Genomic DNA, 13,788 nt, shown 5'->3' with positions numbered 1-13,788 from the left:
TAAAAATGTCAATATTATTCAAAATTATGACGTTATAATCATGAGCTAAAAAGAAAAAAATATGACATGACATCATAAATTATGACATAGCCTACTAAGTCATAATTATGAGATAAAAAGTCAAAATTATGACATACTAACATAAAAGTTATAATTATGAGATAAGAAAAATTAAATAGACTTTCTATATCATAATTTCACATTTTTGTCATAATTTCAATTTGCTGTCATCATTTTGAAATTTTTATGTCATAATTATGATTTCATAATGTCATAATTTTGTCTATCTCATAATTATGACCTTTATGTCATAATTAAGACTTAGTATGTCATAATTGTGATTTTTTTGTGTTATAATTTTGACGTTTTATTTCATAATTAATTGTCTTAATTGTAGTATGTCATAATTATAATACAACAATCAATATAATTTCAATATTTTATGTCATAATTTCGACTTTTTAATCTTATAATAATGACTTAGTATCTCATAATTATAGTATGTCATAATTGTGACCTTTTATCTCATAATTATGACTTAGTATGTCATAATAGTAGTATGTCATCATTAGGACTTGTCATAATTTCAAATTTTTTATCTCAAAAATAATTATGATTTAGTATGTCATAATTATGACCTTTTATCTCATAATTATGGCTGTCATAATTACAGTATGTCATTATTTATGACACATGTCATAATTTTTACTTTTATCTCATAATTATGATTTACTATGTCATGACTGTAGTATGCCATAATTATGACTTTTCATCATTTAGATTTTTTTATGGCATTTCGACTTTTTAATCTCATGATAATTATGAATTAGTATCATAATTTACAGCGTCATAATTTTGACTTTTTAGCTCATAATTCTGACTTAGTACGTCAAATCTTTGACTTGGAATCTCAGAATTATGACATGAAAAGTCAAAATTATGACTTTGTATGTCACAAATATGACTTAATGTCATAATTATAACTTTCCATTTCATAATTTAGATTTACCAAAGCATTATTTTTTTCTTATGTGGCGGAAATGGGCTTCCATAAATAGCTGTATAAGCTATTTGTTGACCTATCTACACCACTCATCATACTGAAGGTGTCTGAAATGCCTTTGCAAGCAGTGCTGCAACCACTATAGCACTGAAGGAGACACTTCACACCAAATATTCTGATGGCTTGTGTTGACCAATATGTTTTTATCCTTACAGTATGTTTTCCTACAGTTACAACCTTGTTTGGAAGTCAACACTATTTTACAATCTTGTTTAAGCAATGAAAATATAAAGATATAAAGATAAAGATTTCAGTGAGCTATCTGCAGGTCACGTGTACGCGAGCGCTCTGTGTATTACGGTAGACGGAGCTGCGCTGATATTGTGTATGTGTGACATTACGGTAAACTTATAGATCCGTCGGAGTCTTGGTTGTTTGCAAACCCAAAGAGCACTGCAATGTAAATTTATCCAGAGAATAATCGGACAGCATACTGAAAATAGCGCAGCAGAAACGCAGAAGACCTCAGAAAGCTTCTTTCAACTAAACTGGTGAGAAATATATTGATTTGTGGATTTTTATTACAGGTTGAATATCTTTGTGCGGACGCTACACCTATCCATCTCACATAGTTATACAGCACTGGCTATTCTCATTTGACTTATAACCGACCAAACCTGTTAGAGAAACGCACGCGGTGTCGCGGGAATGACAGAAAAGTGCGATTTCTTGCAGTTGTAAGTTAATTTTAATTCACTCTTCTTCAGACCACGCTCAACATGTGGTGTATAAAGTAAAATAGAGTATACAAACAGCTTGGAGTTAGTACTGAAGGTATGCGCGCGCGCTCAAGCACGCGACAACTTACTACTCCACAATACACAAAACGGACTCTGGTTTGACAGTTATGAACGTTTGCTTAAGAAGCACTTCCTTTAAAACGTAAGGTTGGATTAAAAAGACGTGTGTTGTGTAATATCCCACTTTCTGAGTTGCTTGAATCACATTTCTGTCGTTTAAAATGGTCATCAACCGGCGCGTCTCGCGCGGCTCTGGACGATCCGGATTCCCTCACATTAATCTGAAATGCGCACAGGTTTGTTATTATTCTGTTATTTGTCTTTAGTTTTGGTCATTCCAGTGAATGAGCCTCTTTTTCATGCTGAAAAAGTGATTTTAAAGTAAATGTTAAGGATTTGAGGACATTCCTGCCATCTCAAACTTAAATGAAATATATAGGCCATATGTTGGGACAATACTATAGTAATTTATAGTAAAAACTGTAGTGTTTTTGAACCATACTATAGTAAAGCACTTGTTGTGGTAATTTTATAGTTGCTGTGGTAATATAACAACTATAGAAATATAAACAAATTACTTTACCCAATACTATACTAGGTTTTCTACAACTATAGGGTATATATTATACACTAGGGCTGAGTATTGCCACAATTTTCACAATTCGATTTCGAATTCGATTCGATTCGATTCAATATCGATTATTTTGAATGTATTGTTTCAGTTACAGTGCATGGCAAATTTTCTAGAGGAAAAAAATCTCATCTAATGCTGTAAACTACACATGTAAGTCAGTTGGTATTACTATAATAATATTGGAGGTTAAATTAATTTATTTATATACAAACACTTAAATTACACTCAATGTTTTTATTATAAATAAAGTTTAGAATTACATAATCATATTTCTACTCCAATTCGTTTTTTTTTTTTTAATAAACAAATCATGGCTGTCATAACTGATTTATTCAAACATGCATTAAATATTGAAGAACATTAAAAAGTATAATGAATATGTAACGGTGCATAACTATATTTATCAGAATGTTGCTTTCTAGAGTTCATTCTTCTAGCTGACTAATGAGTTTATCGTCACTGAATATGTTTTTCTGAGATAAATGTGACGTTACATGACAAAGCTGTTTTATTTACATCTTTCCGAGGTTGAAATACTGATTGAGCGATTACACGAGATATGGATTTCAGTAAGTTGTACTGTATATTTTAACATACCTTCAGATGTTCATTCATGTTTATTTCGTGCTGTAACTGGTATTAAAGCGGAGGAGAGGATGATCACATGCTTCTCTTTAACTGAAGCACTACAGCGATCTGTCACGCCACATTAAACAGCGCCAAAACGGTATTTATTTTTTGAATCTCATAATAAGATGGACGTCTTTTGAAATCTGAGACTTTGCTTCATATCAAAAGTAACAAAGTACAAAGATTATTGGGATTTATTGGATGGGAGGCGCTACATGTTCTGCTCATTCATCAACTGAAAACAGACTAGACTAATCAATTCTTGGGATTTAAGAATCAATATCGTTTTATAAAAATGAGAATCGATTGAAATCGATATTTTTTTACCCAGCCCTACTATACACTACACTTTACTGTAAAAACTAAAGCATACAACAGTATTTATTACAGTTTATCAGTTCACTATAGTTAATAGTACAGTAGGGCTGGGCGATATATCGCATGCAATTGTCACGCATGGCTTATCAGTGATCTACGGCTCTGTCTATTAAATGCCGCTCCATTTGAAAGCAGGTGATGGCGATTTAGCAGTAATCAGGGTACTGGCTTTACTGACGAAATGCGCGTGACAATTGCATGCGATATATCGCCCAGCCCTATAGTACAGTATGCTATACAGTAAGAGTTGTAAATACGCTATATACAGTATACTACAATTTACTATAGTATGGTTCAAAAACACTATTTAGTATTAATTACTATAGTATTTTTTAATTTGTGAAATAATCAGTTTTTAATATTAAGTTTCGTTTAATAAAGGAAAGTTGATGGTCAAAAAGGCATCCTCATATACTGTTATTTGAAGAAAAATGTCTGTAATAACACACAAATATGGTTTAGAGCTCTATACTTTCTGTCAGTCATCTTCATTCGTACTCAAAATAATTTTTAACTGCATGAGCATACTTTAATGCTTGTTTATCTCTTGATGATTACTGGGCAAAGTCTAGACATGCTTTTAAAAGTTAAATGAAAGTCTGCAGCACTCCACTGTTTACTCTCGGGAGTGTTTCTTTCTTTGCACAGACACAGGTTTTGAGCAAATCAGCGGCTGAGTTTTAAACTATAATAATGTTTAAAAATAGACTTTGCATACTGAATGCCATTTCTATGCAAGAAGCTTTTGGAAAAGACCCACGGTTGTATCAACAAAGTCTATTTTCTCCTCTCAGACTACCAGCATTTGAGCTTTGTTGAGGTTTCAAGTATTTACTATCAGTAGTCTTGCTGCATGTAATCGTGTTCTTGGCATTGTAAATGCTTTCTTGGAAGACTCCGGCTCTCCACTCCCTGTCTGATGTGATACTTGCTCTGCTTAAGGTCAGAAAGTAATTGTTGCTTACAGTCTTAGTAAAACGCCATGGACAAGGACAGGTGCAAGGAAATGTTTTTGTAATGTCTGGCTGTTTTATGTCCTTGTCTTGTTCACACCCTTCTTTTTCTCACCATTTGTTTCTGTGTGGTTTGTCACATAACAGCTCAACTCAAATAACCATCATGGTCTTATAGGCTGAGGTGATCCCTCAAGCTCATGATTTATGAGGAAAACCACGTTGCAGAGATCCTTTTCGAGCTTCTGGCGTTTTTGATCATCAAAGCATAATGCAGCGGTTGTGGTCGTTCCTGATCTTCATTCTGGAGACAGGTGTGGGTGGTGAATGTGTGGGAATTTATTTCTCAAAGGAGGAGGAAACGGTATCGCGTTCTTCCCAATTCTGTTACCATGGTAACATTAGGATGCAAGGGCTATGAATTTTATATAAAGTGCAGATACTGACCATTTGCTGTGTTTGAAATAGGGGGCTTGAAAGGGCATGAGAATCTTAATGTACACAACACCAGAATCACCTTCAGATGTCTCATGAGAACAGAATTCATAGTTATGCCCATCTCTGTGGGAAAAAAACACCTTTTTTTGTGTGCAAAGTTCAGTCTAAGATTGATTAGTGTGAGCTGCATGAAATATCTTTTGTAATAGATGACATTTCTGGGTGGCAATGCTATGAAGTGACCTGTAAAAAGAGTGTCATTATCCATTAGGCTATTGCAGCTTTTACCCTTACTTTCATTCGACGAGGCTGGGAAGTGCTCTTCAAATCAATATGATCATTTTGTTTTACTAGTCATATCGATAGTGATGATGATAATGATTTAATGTCACTGCAAAGAGGCAAACCACTCTGTTGCTAGTCCTCGAGAGCGCAGCACTCTGGGAAAGACAAGCAGATGGTGACCTGCTTTCTGTCCTGTCTTATTCTATCACTGGGTTGATTAATCAAGCACTGTCCTGTGAAACTGTGACAGCACCATATTTTCAGATACTCGGACCAACGAATCTTCAATTGCTGTATGATCCTGTGGTGTTGGAGAGTTTGGTAGAAAATGCTGCTGTGATTGATGATTATTTATTGCTGACAGGGATGCACGATATATCGGCTACCATCTCGTGATCGTCTGATTATATGTTCATTTTTAATATTATCCTTATCGGCGCAATAAGAAAACTTGGCTGATATATTAAAGTGGATTATTTCCTTCAGCTGAATTGCTTGAAATATGATTGAAATCACATCAAAAAGGAAAATACAGTTGTGCAAAATGTGCAGTGCAAGTTTGCCATATAGACTACATAAAATTATAACGAGAACATTGTAATTGTGTGCATGCGACATGGCCTTTAATGGTGAGACTTTTGTTTTTGTAATCAGGCTCTCAAAAATTACATAATTTTGATTACATAATTTAGATTTATCGGCAAATATATCGGTTCAGCTTTCAAATATAAAGAATTATCGGTTATCGTATTGGCCAAAATTTTCATGTCGGTGCATTCCTAATTGTTGATGTTAATAGTAGTGTTTGGATAAAGTATTGCAGCAGTTTTGTTGTTGTTGTTGTTTCTATATTTAAATTTAGGCTACCTGTTATCAAAGTGCTTTTCACAGGACTGCAGTGTTTCTAAAGAGAACAAACACTTGAGTTGAATGTCTGAGTTGAATGCAGCATATACAATATCTTGGTATATTCAACGTAGAATATGATATGTTCCATTGTAGTCAACACAATACTTTTTCCTCCTGCCCTCCAGGAATCGTTTCACAAGTCCTGATATTGATGCCTTTGCACTTAAATTTTTCATGTGTTTTCTTTTGTAGATAGTATCCACCCAGGCTCATTGGAAATACTTGACTCTGGCTACATTTCTGCAAAACTGCAAAAACATATCTATACATTTCACTGTAGTTACCAGCTGAAATGAACACTAGAGGCAGTAAAAGAACCTTTTCACACAAATCAGGTGCAGATGGGATTGATTAATGAAGCTTATTTTTACAAGGTTACTTGCACAATACTATGTTATGACCTTAAAACACTTTTATGCATGATTTGTAAACTTATACATTTTGACGTTTGAATCGCATAACCAGCTCTGTAAAAAATGCTTTTTGGACGTAGTAAACTTGCTTGGTAGCTCACCTGGTATGCAGAGCTCTCAGGTATAAGTCCCGTAAAACACGAGTCTCGTCACTTTATAAAAGAGCTCATAGAAGCAAACTAATTGAACAAGTCTTGTAAAATTTAATAAGGCCTTGTCCACACTAATATGTTTTCATTTGAAAACACACTCCCAAGTGGATAAATTTGAAAATGCCGTTTTTGCATTGTAATGTGGACTGTAAAAAGGGAGGTATTTGAAAATGATGCATGTGTAGTCATGTGACGCATAACCAATAGATATGTTTTATACCGCTATTGTGCCTGTTAAGTGGTATTCACTTTCACACAGTTGCTAAAATATTACTTTGCACACTCTTTATATTACAGTCCTGCAAAGATGACAGAAAATGTACTTGCAATTGCTGTGGCAAAACATGAGAGCAGCATTGTAATAAAATGTTTCAACAGTCATGTTGAACTGTTTCAGAGAAAATAGAACACTTTTTTAGCGTCAGTCACTGGATATTAAAGGTGCTCTAGAACCAGTTTTTACAATGTAATATAAGTCTAAGGTGTCTCCTGAATGTGTCTGTGAAGTTTCAGCTCAAAATACCCCATAGATTCTTTTGAAGCGTCATTAAATATGCTCCGATTAAGCGTGTGCGGCCCCTTTAAATCCTTGCGCTCTCTGCCCCACAAGCTCTCGACTATGTAAATGCACTATTTACAGTGCATTTACAAAGTTCACACAGCTAATATAACCCTCAAATGGATCTTTACCAAATGTTCGTCATGCATACTGCATGCATGCATTGGATCATGTGAGTATTGTATTTATTTGGATGTTTGGATTCTGAATGAGTTTGAGGCTGTGCTCCGTGGCTAACGGCTAATGCTACACTGTTGGAGAGATTTATAAAGAATTTTAAATCACAGGCACATTTTTTCATTACACTGGGTTGTTTAAAAAACCTGCATCTGCAATATAGGAAAAAAAACAAAAAACGGAAAACTCAAAGGAAACACTTCTCCGTTTTAAGCATATAGTTGTTGTGTATCCTCAGTTATTGGTCAAAATTACGAATTATTTTAATTAAAAAATTTTGGTATTGTCCCATATCAGATTTATATCGACAGATATTTGATTGTTAATTTATTTAATTGGATATTTACCCTATTAAGTTAATCCTTTAGTAGCTGGTCTCAGAATTATTATATGTACATTATAATGTTGTGATGCCTAAAACTTAATTTCTTTTACTTTATTTCTTCTGTGTGTTGTTTTAATTTTTTTATAATCAATATAGTATACTTTATATATATATATATATATATATATATATATATATATATATATATATATATATATATATATATATATATATATATATATATATACAGGTGCTGGTCATATAATTAGAATATCATCAAAAAGTTTATTTATTTCACTAATTCAATTCAAAAAGTGAAACTTGTATATTATATTTATTCATTACACACAGACTGATATCTTGTGTTTATTTCTTTCAATTTTGATTATTATAACTGACAACTAAAGAAAATCCCAAATTCAGCATCTCAGAAAATTAGAATTTTGTGAAACGGTTCGATATTGAAGACACCTGGTGCCACACTCCAATCAGCTAATTAACACCTGCAAAGGCCATGAAATGGTCTCTCAGTCTAGTTCTGTAGGCTACACAATCATGGGGAAGACTGCTGACTTGACAGTTGTCCAAAAGACGACCATTGACACCTTGTACAAGGAGGGCAAGACACAAAAGGTCATTTCAAAAGAGGCTGGCTGTTCACAGATCTCTGTGTCCAAGCACATTAATAGAGAGGCGAAGGGAAGGAAAAGATGTGGTAAAAAAAGTGTACAAGCAATATGGATAACCGCACCCTGGAGAGGATTGTGAAACAAAACCCATTAAAAAATGTGGGGGAGATTCACAAAGAGTGGACTGCAGCTGGAGTCAGTGCTTCAAGAACCACTACGCACAGACATATGCAAGACATGGGTTTCAGCTGTCGCATTCCTTGTGTCAAGCCACTCTTGAACAACAGACAGCGTCAGAAGCATCTAAAGACAAAAAGGACTGGACTGCTGCTGAGTGGTCCAAAGTTATGTTCTCTGATGAAAGTTAATTTTGCATTTCCTTTGGAAATCAGGGTCCCAAAGTCTGGAGGAAGAGAGGAGAGGCACACAATCCATGTTGCTTGAGGTCCAATGTAAAGTTTCCACAGTGATGGTTTGGGGTGCCATGCCATCTGCTGGTGTTGGTCCACTGTTTTTTCTGAGGTCCAAGGTCAACGCAGCCGTATACCAGGAAGTTTTAGAGCACTTCATGCTTCCTGCTGCTTACCAACTTTATGGAAATGCAGATTTCATTTTCCAACAGGACTTGGCACCTGCACACAGTGCCAAAGCTACGAGTACCTGGTTTAAGGACCATGGTATCCCGAGGAAGTATGAAGAGGAAGATGTGATATGCCAGACCCTACAATGCAGAAGAGCTGAAGGCCATTATCAGAGCAACCTGGGCTCTCATAACACCTGAGCAGTGCCACAGACTGATCGACTCCATGCCACGCCGCATTGCTGCAGTAATTCAGGCAAAAGGAGCCCCAACTAAGTATTGAGTGCTGTACATGCTCATACTTTTCATATTCATACATTTCAGTTGGCCAAGATTTCTAAAAATCCTTTTTTTATTTGACTCCAGCTGTCTTAAGTAATATTCTAATTTTCTGAGATACTGAATTTGGGATTTTCCTTAGTTGTCAGTTATAATCATCAAAATGAAAATAAATAAACATTTGAAATATATCAGTCTGTGTGTAATGAATGAATATAATATACAAGTTTCACTTTTTGAATGGAATTAGTGAAATAAATCAACTTTTTGATGATATTCTAATTATATGACCAACACCTGTGTATATATATCAACTATATAATGAAAATAATTATTGGCTTCAATAAGTATTGGCCAGAATATTATTATCAGTACATCAATCCCTAAATGCACACAGACCCCTCTCCAATATTTGGTCATGGTGGCCATGAACTTGAAAGCTACAAATATGGTCATCTATTTTGAAAGATTGAAAGCTTGTGTCTTGTAACTGCAAAAAGAATTTTGAACACTGACATGTACAGCACGTAAGGTGCTGACTATACTATTTATATAACATGATTTTATATCAAGTATCTGTCAAGTATTGATTGGTCCCTCAGAGTGAGGGTCTAGTTTAGCTTCTAGTTTAATTTCCTCCAACACTGTTATGTCAGCAGGGCACTGCTGTGCCACAAAATGAGCAGATGTCCTCCCCTGGATTTCTCACAGATTGGATTACTGTGCCTAGGCAGCCAAGGCTCTTTAGAGACTGCATTGTTGCAAGGATGAAAACAATTCCTTTGATTTTATCCAAAGTTTAATATGGTAAAACCCAAAAGAAAAGAATGTTACACATTTTGGGGCTAAATATTTCTAAATTGGTGAATAAGTATCTGTCAAAAACATTTAAGCCTCTGAAGCTCATACTTGGCCTTATCAGGTTACTGAGGGTGCAGTTTGGGATTTAATTTGTTGCATGGTTTGATGTGAGTCGTTCTGACTTGTATTATGTCTAGTGTCTACACAACCTGCTTTTGTTTGGCATGACTCAGACAAGCTGACTACTGTGTAGAGTTCAAAACAATTAAGTTTTGTCAGAAGCATCTGCCAATTGCTGCAGGAAATGATTTCAACTTGTTGAAAAGACATAGAGTAAATGTATATATGGTGAATATCCAATGCCGCAAAGTTATAGAACTTAAGTTGAATTAAGCTTTCTTTAGGTACACCAGTAGTCCTAGGGCTAGGGATGCTTAGTTTGAGATGGTTAGTTTGATTTATTACCATAAGGTGTAATTATACTGGATTGAAATTTTCAGTAAATGAACAGCCCTTATGTATCCCACTCTGTTAAATCAGCACACTCTTTTGCCCGGTTTCACAGACCACTATCTTCAATTGGAAAGAAATTAAGGTTTTTTAAGATATCCATATAGTGGAGTTCAGTGGGGTTCACTGTGTGGAAGGTTCAAATGTAGGGCCCTATAAAATCCGTTTTATTTTTTCCCAAATTCTGTTTTATTTTTTCCCAAATTTTAATAATCAAAAAGCATGTCTAATTAATTGAATTCTTAAAAACAACAATATTAATTAATTAAATATATTTTTATGATTTTTTTTTTTCTTCAGAAGTTCTGTTGTGTATTTAACCCTTAGGGGACTAAGCCCTTTTTGGTCCGTTTTCTCTATTTTTACATTTCGGCTTATAAACCATATGTAATGATGATGGACCACCATGTATTTGGTATCAATGGATTCAGAAGACCCTAAGCTACAATAAGCATGCAATATGCAATATGTTTATAAAGGAAGTATGAGTGAAAAAGGAAGGATGAGTGAAAAGGAAGTATGAGTGAAAAATTGTACAATAAACTAGAGAATTTCAAAAACGAAAATGAGATTTTTCTCATTTATTACTGAAAATCCTACCTCACACAAAAATAGTGAAAAGTTTTTGACCCAAAAATATATTTTTCAAACCCTTTGCTTGACAGAAATGGGTTAATGTTCAATCAAATGTGTAAAGAACAGTTAAATAATTAACTTTATTTACAAACAGTCCTAGGCTTTTTTGTATTTTTGGTACTAAGCCCTTTTTGGTCTGTTTTCTCTATTTTTATATTTGGGCTTATAAATCATATGTAAAGGAGATGGAACACCCTGTGTTTGGTTTCTATGGATTCAGAAGACCCTAAGCTACCATAAGCATGCATGTAATGTGTTTAGAAAGGAAGTATGAGTGAAAGAAAATGTACAATAAACTAGAGAATTTCAAAAACGAAAATTAGATTTTTGTCATTTATTACTGAAAATCACACATCACAGAATATAGAACAAAAAAAAATATATTTTTCAAACTCTTTGCTTGACAGAAATGTGTTATTGTTTAATCAAATGTGTAAAGAACAATTAAATAATTAACTTTTTTTTACAAACAGTCCTAGGCATGCCAGTGAGCAAAGCAAGGCCTCTCCATCGGTGTAAAAGCTGTCTGCTCCAGATTTCTCCTCGTCACTTTCCAGTAATTGTTCCAGAGCTTGTTCTGCCGTAAATCTTTTACTGCTTGCCATTTTGATAAAACAATTCTGTAATAATGCTATATCTCTCTCGAATTTATCTCTTTGTGCTCGCTAATACTCAGATCGCTCTCTGTAACACTCCGATCGCTTTCTGCTTTCTCCACCTGATGCTGATTCTCCGATCGCTTATTGATTACACCCGACTGCCGGTCTTTTACTATAGGCCAGCGAGCTTTTACAAGGCTACAGCAGAGCTACAGAGTCCTCTGAATGGCTAGAATACATCATGGTAACCTTCCTCTGATTGGGTTAGAAAAATATTCCTCCCAGCGGCAATTTTTTCATTGGTTGTTGCGTGTTGAATCTGCCTAACATAATCGTTTTCATTGGCCTGTTTACGCAGTGGTATTGCGCAATAACGGAAGCGAGTGGATACCGCTGTTTTCAGTGGAATCTGAGGAAGACGGCAAAAAAGACCGCATCTCTCTAGCATTAATAGTTTTTGAGATAACTACACATTTGTAAAAGTATGCCATTTTGGGCGGTACCGCCCAATCCGTCCCTCAAGGGTTAAATTTTTCTGGCAATCAAATGAACGCATACCATTTAATTTATCTTTTAATCATGAAATTAAACTTTTTTTTGTCAAACAATGTGTTGCACAACAGAGCTTTACTGTTAAAATTAAAACATGGAAGAAACACAGATTATTGTTTAAAATATATTTTAATAATTTATTATTAAATTAATATATCTAAATTCTACTGTACAACAACAACAGTAATATGTAAAAAAAAAAAAAAAAAAAAAAAAAATCTTATTCCTATCCTTTTACTTCCTCTCTATTGTAGCTTATGATACTCTGAGCACTGCCGATAACTTGTATTGTGAGCACTTCTTGTCTATTTTCCAAATTCCGTGACATTCCGTGTTATATAGTAAATTCTGTTTTTATGAATGGATTCCGCGATTCCGTCCGCAATTCTGTGATCGCGGAAATTATAGGGCCCTACAAATGTCAGTTTCAATGTAGCTTTACTGAAGTCCACTATAAGGAGAAAAATCCTGGAATGTTTTTCTCAAAAACTTGAATTTCTTTTCGACTTAAGAAAGAAAGGCACGAACATCTTGGATGACACTGGGGTGAGTAAATTATCATGAAATTTTCATTCTGAATTTAACTAATTCTTTAAATCTCCTAATTTAACTAAGTCCTGGTTTAGTCTAAGCTCTGTCTGTGAATCCAGGCCTTTGATCTCTAAGTTAATCAAGGCCTGCACTTTCAAGGCTCTTTGACTGCGGTCTATTGTTCTATTTTGCAGACTATACGAAATGGAAACCTGTAAAGTTACTGACTGTGTTTATGCAACACATTGCAGCACATGACCATCTTAAATTAGAAAGGGTACTTTTCCATACTGTTAGAGGTGGTCATGCTGTCTTAACTGACGTTCTCATTATTAGCTCTAGCTCTCAGCTATGGTTTATTATCATTACTGGTGAGAAAGAGCATGCTCTTTTCTAACACTACTCAGTGAATCTTTCTCACGCAAGACAAACAGCGACCAATAAGCAAAGCACTACGGGGCTCGGGGACATGCTGATATAATTTCTAGGAGTGATTTTCTTGTGAAATGCTCTTGGGTTATGCTATTAAAATGCTATATTGCCACATGAGTATCCAAAGGTCTGTTTAGCCGGTGCCTGTGTTTAGTTCTCTGCAATCTTTTCAAGGACTCATCATCCAGTTTTATTCCTCTGTGATATTTGTTGATGCAGGTTGACACAGATTAAGCATTTTTTGTCTCCTAAAAGGTTAGTTCACCCAAAAATGAAATTTCTATCATTAATTACCCTCATGTTGTTCCAAAGCTGTAAGACATTCATTCTGAACACAAATTAAGATATTTCTGACTCGTCCATAGACCACAATTTAACCACCACTTTCAAGGTCCAGAAAGGTACTAAAGACATTGTCAAAATTGTCCACGTGACTTCAGTGGTTCAATCTTAATGTTATGAAATGTTACGAAACACGAAGCGCTGAACTGCGTTTACTGCACCAACTGCGTACGAGTCTGACAAGGTCAAAAAGAAATAAGTTGAATAAAATCGTTATTTTTGTCTCGTAGCTTCGTAACAT

The 13,788-nt window shown here is 34.8% G+C and overlaps 1 protein-coding gene across 2 annotated transcripts in view; it reads left to right on the top strand.

The window, feature by feature from the left end:
* Nucleotides 1–1,413: 1,413 nt before the first annotated feature.
* tp53i11b (tumor protein p53 inducible protein 11b) overlaps nucleotides 1,414–13,788 on the top strand; it is a 70,276-nt gene continuing 57,901 nt past the window's right edge. The window contains exon 1 of one of the 2 annotated variants that reach the window (XM_067390545.1): nucleotides 1,414–1,554. The gene's annotated coding sequence lies outside the window, so the exon portion shown is untranslated. Of the gene's footprint in view, nucleotides 1,555–1,953; nucleotides 2,100–13,788 lie in introns of those variants that run through there. The other variant, XM_067390546.1, reaches the window with a different exon arrangement.

The sequence above is a fragment of the Chanodichthys erythropterus genome, chromosome 7 (genome assembly GCF_024489055.1).
Source record: "Chanodichthys erythropterus isolate Z2021 chromosome 7, ASM2448905v1, whole genome shotgun sequence".
In the NCBI taxonomy this organism is placed as follows: Eukaryota; Metazoa; Chordata; class Actinopteri; order Cypriniformes; family Xenocyprididae; genus Chanodichthys; species Chanodichthys erythropterus.
The sequence above is the reverse complement of the archived record's forward strand: the minus strand, read 5'-3'. Positions and strand labels throughout refer to the sequence as shown.